The sequence below is a fragment of the Macrobrachium nipponense genome, chromosome 38 (genome assembly GCF_015104395.2).
Source record: "Macrobrachium nipponense isolate FS-2020 chromosome 38, ASM1510439v2, whole genome shotgun sequence".
In the NCBI taxonomy this organism is placed as follows: domain Eukaryota; kingdom Metazoa; phylum Arthropoda; class Malacostraca; order Decapoda; family Palaemonidae; genus Macrobrachium; species Macrobrachium nipponense.
In genome coordinates, this window is record NC_061098.1 from 15,127,148 (window position 1) to 15,136,329 (window position 9,182).

General features: G+C 37.1%; 1 pseudogene; it reads left to right on the plus strand.

Moving 5' to 3' along the window:
• Positions 1-334: 334 nt before the first annotated feature.
• LOC135209650 (uroporphyrinogen-III synthase-like) lies at positions 335-7,222 on the plus strand (annotated as a pseudogene).
• The last annotated feature ends 1,960 nt before the right edge of the window (positions 7,223-9,182 follow it).

Genomic DNA, 9,182 nt, shown 5'->3' on the forward strand with positions numbered 1-9,182 from the left:
TGGATGTAAATGGACAATTCAATATTCATTTTTGGCATGGTAAACCCTCCAATCCGCGTTAATTATCAATGCGTATCTATTAAATACGTAGATAATGATAAAATAGAATAATAAAAACGATAAAAATCCAGCTAACTTGATGTTTTATTCCACGATAAACGAAATTCATATAAAATACAGCATTATAAAAAAGGCAAAGTTCGAACAGCTTAGTAGAATCATGATACCAGATGGCCGTAATTAAAAATTAATGGTAATAAAATAACAGAATAAGTAAAAGGGGAAACTTATTATATATATAAACTTAAATTTCATTTCGAGAGATATTACTACCCTTAGCTGTCATTTACAAGTTGACAACATTGAGGAAAAGATATTTATTGAGAAGTGGAACTTCGAACTTGTTTTAGGAAACAATTGAAATTACCGTCATTTAAGTGAGTAAAGTTAATTCTTATGACGTTCTGGGAATTCAGACACTTCAGTTAATCGTGTGGATTGTTTTGGGAAATAAAAAAGATAGGAAAAAGATGGTGGTACGTAAAGGTAACTTATGAACCATCGACCATCACTTTGATTAGGAACCCTAGCTAGGCCTATTTTGTGCATATTCTATGCATTTAAAACCGTATTTAGGTATTAACGTAAACCACGAAATTTTATGGATTCGGAGAAAAACGAAGTAAAAGACCAAGAAAAAATAGCCCCAATAAACGGATCCCTTCACAATATATACTATAGTAGTATACGACACGATAGTCCTACATAGGCCTACTAGGTATAGGTATAGGCGTAGTTCACGCTTAGTTATTATCAACAGCAACAATCATCCAGTCACATAAAAAAAAGTATAGAAATATTAAAATTATAATCAGCGTTATATTGAAAGCACACCCTTCCCTAACCTTGCTTGATTTAGGTAGTAGGGTAAAAACCCGCATGGTACAGGGTTGACCATGTACGATCAATGTGCACAACCCCAAAAAAAGTACATTATAACGCGTCCTGACATCGGAGATGGGCATCAGACGCGACTTGTTGTTGGTGAGAAACGGAGCTAAAACCTCTACTCGTGTCAGACGCGTTTATAATGTACTTTTCTTGGGGTTGTACACATTGATCGTACATGGTCCACCCCTGTACCATGCGGTTTTTTACCCTATATACCTATATATATAGCTATATAGTCACTTACACTATTTTTTCGATCTTCCTACACAAGAACAAATCATTACTTCTACCTTTTGTTTGGAAGTTATACCTATTCCTGCCGTGAATTGGAAATTGGTTGAATCATGGTAACAAGGCAGTTAATTATTTGGTTGTCACTTTGTTGATAATTAGTATCACTTTGTTCTCACTTCAATAAACACCGTTTCAATTTTTGGTAGATCTATATTACTTACAATTCCGCGGCGGCCTAGACTATGGCAGTTGCGGTTTTTCTATGCAGTTTTACCTCCTGAACAAGAATTTTAAGTAATGTTTTTTCAGACGGCTGTAATTAACCCCCAGAGGCTCGTACTAAACACGGCTAAATACATTTGATGCCCCAATTCCTGGTGGCTTTTGTATTCATGGGGACAAACGATGCGGAATGCTAATACGTATTTAGAAATACCTAATTTTTTTTGGTAGGAATATTCCTGAGCGTGAGATGGAATCAGTCTTTGAAACTAAGTATCGAGGTTAATAGTAAGCTAACTCTTGATAGGACATTAGGTAAAATACCGAATGGCTGGCCTCCACCGCGGCACAACCTTCTTCCCGAAAAAGTATTCTAACACGTCCTGTAACCTACGATAGACATTAGTCAGGAACCAGCGTCAATCGAAGCAATATCTCAAGACCTCTAATTTCCTCTCTAATTAAAGTTTTTTTCTCCCAAGTCACAAATTCATGCCGTAATTTCCGAGTTTTGGGAAGGTGATCGCTCTACGGTAGAAGTGGCTGCCAGGAGGCCATTTAGTATTTTACCCTACACCTTGGCTTGCACCTAGCTGTTCAGAGAACATTTTGGTTCACAAGTAATGAGGGCTGGTGTCTGGTAGGACCGGACTACTAACCTACCTTTACCTTTTGACACCCGAGGGATTTCACCTATAAGTCCTTGGACTCCTCTTCCTAGGACCTGTAATGGTTGCCCAAAAAGTATCTTGCTTAAGGTATGCAGTTGTTAAATAGGGTAAATGACCGAGTGGCGACATAGCAGCCACCGATCCCGGAATGCGGCCGTCTTTCCGACAGAGTACTTGAATTCGCTTCCATGAGCATCAGTCAAGAGTTGTGGGCAATCCAAGCAGCACACCGAGACCTCTACGCACCTCTCGAAGAAAGTATTTTCTCTTAAATTACAAAATAATGGCATAATTCAAGTGGTTTTTTGGGAAGTGACTGCGTTCTGAGAGAGGTGGCCACTATGTCTCCACTCGGTCATTTACCTTAGGCTATATACAATGGCTTGCACCTATCTGTTCAAAGAACATTTTGGTCCACAAGTAATGAGGGCTGGTGTCTGGTAGGACCAGACTACCTACCTTTGCCTATTGACACCCGATGGATTTCACCTACAGTTCTTCCTAGGACCTGTAGTGGTTGCCCTAAAATCATGTTGCTTAAGGTACTCAGATGGTTTATAAGGCTTAAGGTTGAATGGTCAAGTGATTGGCTAGGGTAAAATATCACCGATGACATACGTCGATCTCTCAATATGCACCTTTTCAAACTGTTGGTTACCATAAGGTTCCTGCATAGGATTTCCTCCAGATTTTGTCAAGTGTGTGTGTGTGTGTGTGTGTGTGTGTGTGTGTTAAATGCCTAATCTTTCTGATGATGGGATTTGATTCTGATCATATTGTAGGTAGTAGGTTGGCCAAGGCATCGGCTGCCTGTTGAAATGTATTAGAACCCTGGTCCGGTCCTTGACTGTATCAGAACATGGCATAGAGGGAGTCCAACACGAAATGTCGATCAAATTTTGCATTGGAGGCCCGAACAAAAAACTGGAATCCGAGCCGATAAACCAGATGATTTTTTTAAACAGTGTTTCGGTCAGTCAAGTCATTTGGCATTGTTCCTTAAAGGTTCTTTATACCTTGTTCAGCTGTGACTCTGAGGTTTGTGATACATATATTTCCTTAGTTGTGATTTTTTTTTTTCTTTCTTTTAAACATGGGTCCAAAAAAAAAACAAAAAACCATCTTGGGGGTGGTTCCATGGCGTACCCAAGAAAAAACCATCGCCAGACAAGCAGAAAAGGAAAATGGTAAGAATCACAGTTGAAAAAAAAAAAAAAAAAAAAAAAAAGAGATAATTGAAAAGTTACGAAAGAGGCTTTTGTGTTACAGATTTAATGTCCAGTTTAACCTGCCAAGATCCACCATAAGTACGTTTTAAAGCATAAAAAGGCAATAAAATGTGCTGGTGTTGCTAAGGGGGTTACAAGTTTGACAAAACAGAGGCCTCCCATAATAGATGAATTAGAAAAATTGTTGTTAGTGTGGATAAATGAAAACAGTTAGCTGGTGATAGTGTTTTGGAGGCCATGATTTGTGCTGAGGCTTGGACCTTTCATGCTTAGCTAATGGAAAACAAACCTGGACCAAGTAGTACGAGCAGAATTTATGGCTAGTAGGGATGGTTTTGACAGGTTTAAGAAAGGAATGCATTGTGGAATCTTCTGTTTCCAAATATTTAAGTGAGGAGCAAATTCTTCCCTAAACTCTGCTGAGGTCTCTTAAAAAATTTTTGGTGGATCGGTTTTTTAAGTTTCTTCATATATATTTGTTTATCGCTTTTTATTATAACGTCTCTCTCTGCTGGCTGATTTCCCCGGAGCCCTCTCCGCTTGATCCAAGGAGTCTTTCAGCTGAAGATTTAAAGAAAGAGAAATAGAAAGATTCATTCCTAATATCTCTCTTAACAGCATTTCAATGGATGCACTTTATCATCCTGTCTTTTAAATTGCCTCTTTCATCTAAGCAGTGCTTATTTTTCATGATTCAAAATATGTTTTTCAATACAGACATGAATCAGTGGTATTGGTCTCCTCCCTTCCTCTCACTTATTGGTGTCTCATTTTGCAGAACAGTATAAGTTGTGACATGTAATGTCATCTTAGAGCCTTGGTATGTCTGGAGGCCTATTCGGTATTGATCAGGACAATTTGTTGGGAATTTGTATTCTTTTATTGAAACAGTGCATGTCATGATTGATGAGTTTTTATTGAAAAAGCTGTTATCTTACAAAACTGTAGTACGTACTGTGAATTATTGTAATGTTTTGTTATGAAAAAATTATTAAAGTTTAAAAAATTTTTTTTTTTTTTATCAAAATATTTGATTGTCTGATTTTTTAAATTTGAAATTGCAGAAAAAATGATAATTTTTGATCATTGGACAAAATTTACTCGTAAAACTTATTGTATTACCCAGTTAATATCCCTAAGTACAGTATTGGTTGTTACATTTTATTCCTACAGCCACATAACTGTGAGAAGTTCTGTGTTTTCTGATTGGTTTTTAGGTCACTAATGATTTGTTCAAGAACTTTTAAGTTTTTATTAAGAATAACAGTAGTATTATTTCTTCCAGTCCAGAGTCATAGAAGAGATGAAGGTATGGCTACTGAAATCAAGTGAGGAGGGAGATGACCGGTATGCTGATGCACTTTCTACTGCAGGCTTTTCAACAATACACATACCTACATTGACATTCAAATTTACAAATCAAGCTCCTCTGAAGAATGCTTTGGCAAGCCCAGGAGATCATAGTGGCATTATATTCACCAGTCAGAGGGCTGTAGAAGCAGTTTCCCAGCTTTATAGTACCCTGAATGTGAGCTGCCATCATCAGTGGAATGACAAGAAAATCTTTGCTATTGGTGAAGCAACGTCCAATGCAGTTTCGAGACAGTTGAAATTGAGTACCATTGGGAAGGAATCTGGAAATGCCCAGCAGCTAGCACCTGTCATTTTCAGAGAAGTACCTGCTTTTGATAAACCTCTTCTCTATCCATGTGGTAATTAGGAAGAGATGAATTGCCAAAATTATTGGTCAGCCAAGACAGAGATTTCAGGCCCTTACTTGCTACGAAACTTCGAACATCCACAGTTGAAATCTTCTGTTCAGAAATGGATGAATGAGGAAATGCCAATGTATAGTATTTTTCAGTCCATCTGGTGTTAATTTCTCAATGCAGGTATTTAAAGCATTAGGATTTTCTTTGAATAATGTCAAGGTTATTGCCATAGGGCCAACAACAAATGCAGCATTAGTCAAGGAAAGCATTCCTGTGTTTGGCGTTTGTTCATCGCCAACACCAGAGGGCCTTTTTGCATGTTATCAAAAGTCCTCTTTAGCTTGAGAGACCTTCTCTGTAAGAGATATGTAAGCGTGACTCTCAAATGCATTTTATCAGGTTTTGTATTATATAGTACAAGAAAAAATTAAATAATGAATGTTGTTTTTGTATAATTTCAACAGCTGTAGCCACCTTTGGAAAAGATGGTGATATAGAAGTTTGAAGGCATGCTAGGTGAGTACAGTAACTTAAGTATGTATGTAGTACTCATTTTTATGTAATTAAGGTGCATTACCAATATTTATTTAATGAGGGCCCATTTACACACACTTGTATTATAAAGTTAGGGAATATATACCAGCTTTACACAACATTTGTCAGAGTAGAGCTCCAAAATGACTTTAAACGTTTAACTTGTGAAACAGTACAGGGCTGAAGTAATAATGCTTTAGTACAGTATTAGAAAGGGTACACAACAACTTGTGTATTAAAGTATTTTGATGGTTTAGCTTGTGATTGGTTTTTGTCTGTGCCATTGTCAGGGTTTGTTATGCTTGTCAATAATTGCTTCCCTTTTATTTTGTAATTAGGCTGTATGATTTGTTTCAGGTGTTATTAAGGATTTATCTAATGTAATAACATTAGTTAGTTCATCTTGCAACCTCATTAATTGGCACACAGTAGGTTCCGATGAAATTAGATAAATGGTATTGGACATATACCCTTTGAAATATGATTTCATACTAAGGAAATAGGAGGTTAATGTATCCTGCTATTGTATTAGTCTTGTATAGTTGATCTTTAGTGAAATGGATGGAAAAATTTGTCCTTTCCTTTAGTGAATGCTTTGAACAGTGGCTAGTTGAGTGCCCTACTCTTCAGGAACTGAGAAACTGCTCAAACAGGAGGACTTTGCTTAAATAATAGTAACACTGATGGTAAATTTAGGTTGGGCTAAGTTTTAGAAGGTATATTGTACAATTTAGTGGATTTTCAATTTATTACAGATACTGGTTTTCTAGAAATTTTTTTTTATTTCAATACAGTATACCAAAACTTAGCATTCTTCATATATTTATGATGCAGTAGCTGATCTAATGTACATTTTTTTTGCAGATTGCCAATATTTTCATGATGCAGTAACTAGTTGATTGTACAAGGTTGCTTCTTTCCAAACTAGTGAAGAAGTGAGGCTAAAGCAGTAAGAATTACAGTGGAGGCTTTCTGGTTCTAGACAAATAAATATGAATCCAGTGAAACAAGGATTTTTACAGCCGTGGAAATAAGGTACGTAGTACTTTTGTTTTAAAAATAATATTTTGCAACACTGAAAACTGACATAGTACCTCTAATACTATTCTCAAAATGTTAGTATTTTGTTTAATGCTACAGGTCAGGGCATTTGTTGTAGTATTTTAGAATTTTTTTGCAGCCTTGCAGCTCAGTGTGGTGGTTTTCTTTTTGTGATAATGGTAAATAGAGGTTAGACCACCTTAGTGAGATAAATTGTTTTCCCATCTTGTATATTTCAGTAGGAAAATTCCACTAGCACTATTAATGGCCATGCCTCTTCATATCTTGTACTGCTTACAGAGCATTATTTAAGATACAGTTCAGCTGCCAGCTGCATTGCTCTTCTCCTTTTACTTTTCACTTTTTCCCTGTGGTCTTTTCACCTAGTTGTCCAAGATTTTTATGTCTATGTACTTCTCTTCTGTTTTTTGCCTCTTGAAAAGATAAATTCTTTAGGTGAGCTTTATAAGTGTAAACGTAAATCAGTGGTTGCATTAAACAGTGGATGGTTCTTGCTTCACTGGATACCATTGCTTGGCATTTGGCCTAAATTTGTTGATTAATTCGTTTATCATCCATATACACGTACTACTTTTGAGGTGGCCAATTGTCCCACTTTTGAGTTAATCAGCAGTGTTTTAAAACTGGAACAGGCCTTCATGCAGTTTTATGGGTGTTAATACTCCTAAGTTTGAATGGACCAGATACCATTACCCTAACTTTCCTTTATTTGACTAATAAAGGGATTTTGACGGAGGAAAAATCTATTTTGGGTGAGGAGCCGTGTCGCCCGGTGAAATGTCTCGTTAGCCATTTCTAATATATAAAAACTAATGCTAAATATACCAGAGAATAAACCAAAGGGACTGACTGAGGTTACTACCCTCAGGCGAGCACTTTTGTAAATAAAAATGTCGTGTATAAACCAGGGGCGAGTAATACAGCACGTTTCCTTCAACCCCACAGAATGATCCTCGTCAACATCCCCAACATACGAGGTGCCGTTATACAGGCCCGCCTCCCCCCGCAACCAACACCCTCCTCCCGAGCGCCATCTACAACATCTAGAGTTAGCAACCCTCAGCTTGTACCACCACCGGGTGGGAGATCAATACATTACTAAGGGGTGGGTTCACCGGGCGACACGGCTCCTCACCCAAAAATAGATTTTTCCTCCGTCAAAATCCCTTTTTTTTTTGGCTCAAGCCGTGTCCCCACCGGTGAAATCGTACCAGAGAAATGGGGCAAGCTGAAAATTAAAGAAATACTGTAACAAGGAAGGAGAACTAAACCATTTAAATATAAAAAAGAATTTTAATATATATAAACCCCAATATACAAAAACTTGTATTGTTAACAAAAGACCTTTCTCCACTTAACAAAATGAGAGAATTCAAAAAAAAAAAAAAAAAAAAAAAAAAAAAAAAATAAAAAAAAAAAAAAAAAAACAAAAAAAAAAAAAAATGAATTTATGTACAGCTACAGGAGTTCACCTGTAAAGTCTAAGGTAATACAAAATTATACAATACAGCAGTACTTGGTACTAAAGGATCTCTTAAAACAAGCTAATCAAAACTCCCCAACACCCGTGCCTGTTGAAGGCCCGAGGGAGAGGAAAGCAGGGTTGAACAACTAGGTGAGGCATGGCCAAGTGGGAAATAAAAAAGGGAGGTGTCAAAGAAAGAGGAAGTTAAGAGTTTTCAGGAACTACAATACTTCCTGCAGCCACGGCAGAACTTAAGTGCATTAAGAGATTTAAGGTAGTGGCGTTTTGAAAACTGTCGAAGATTTCCACCCAGTGTACATTTTCAAACCTTCAAAAATTCATATGCTGAAAATAGTTAATAGATGGTAGCAATTGCCCGGACATCATTGAACCAGACGGGGAAATGAGTCAGGATCTGCCTGTTTAATAAAGTAAAGAATTTGTTGTTTGTTTGATACCTCTCATAGTAATTGTTCCTCCTTTTTCTCTCATGAGATAAGGGGCCTGAGGACTTAAATGACGTTCTATCTAAATAAGATTTGAGAGATTGAACTGGACAGAGAGAAGCGTCTTGAGGAGAGGAACTATTGACCAGGAGTCCATCTATCTTGTGGACTTTCATTTTGGCTAAGAAGGTTTTGTCTGGTGAAAGTAAAACATACCATTAGGTTGGGAAATCTATATGGCCTGGATCTCTAGACAAGGCCGACAGTTCAGAAATTCTTGCTCCTGAGGCTAAACTTAATAAAATAGAGTTTTCCTAAGTAGGGTTAAATACTGACAGGATTCATTATTAATACTGGAGGCCAGTCTCAAAAACTTCATTTTGGAGAGACCAGGAAACAGACAGAGGCCTATGTATAGGTCTCAGCCTTGCGCAAGCTCTAGGGATAGAGGAGAAATAGGAACTAGTTAAATCTATCCCAAACCCTACCAGGAAAATCTTTTAAGGGCAGATTTCATAGTCGTAATAGTACCAGGAGCTAAGCCTTGATCAAACAATTCTTTAAAAAATGAAATTGCTAGATTGGTTGTCATAACCTGCACTTCCTTTTCTTTCACAAATTTAACCAACCTCTTAAGAGCAGAGTCATACTGTCTA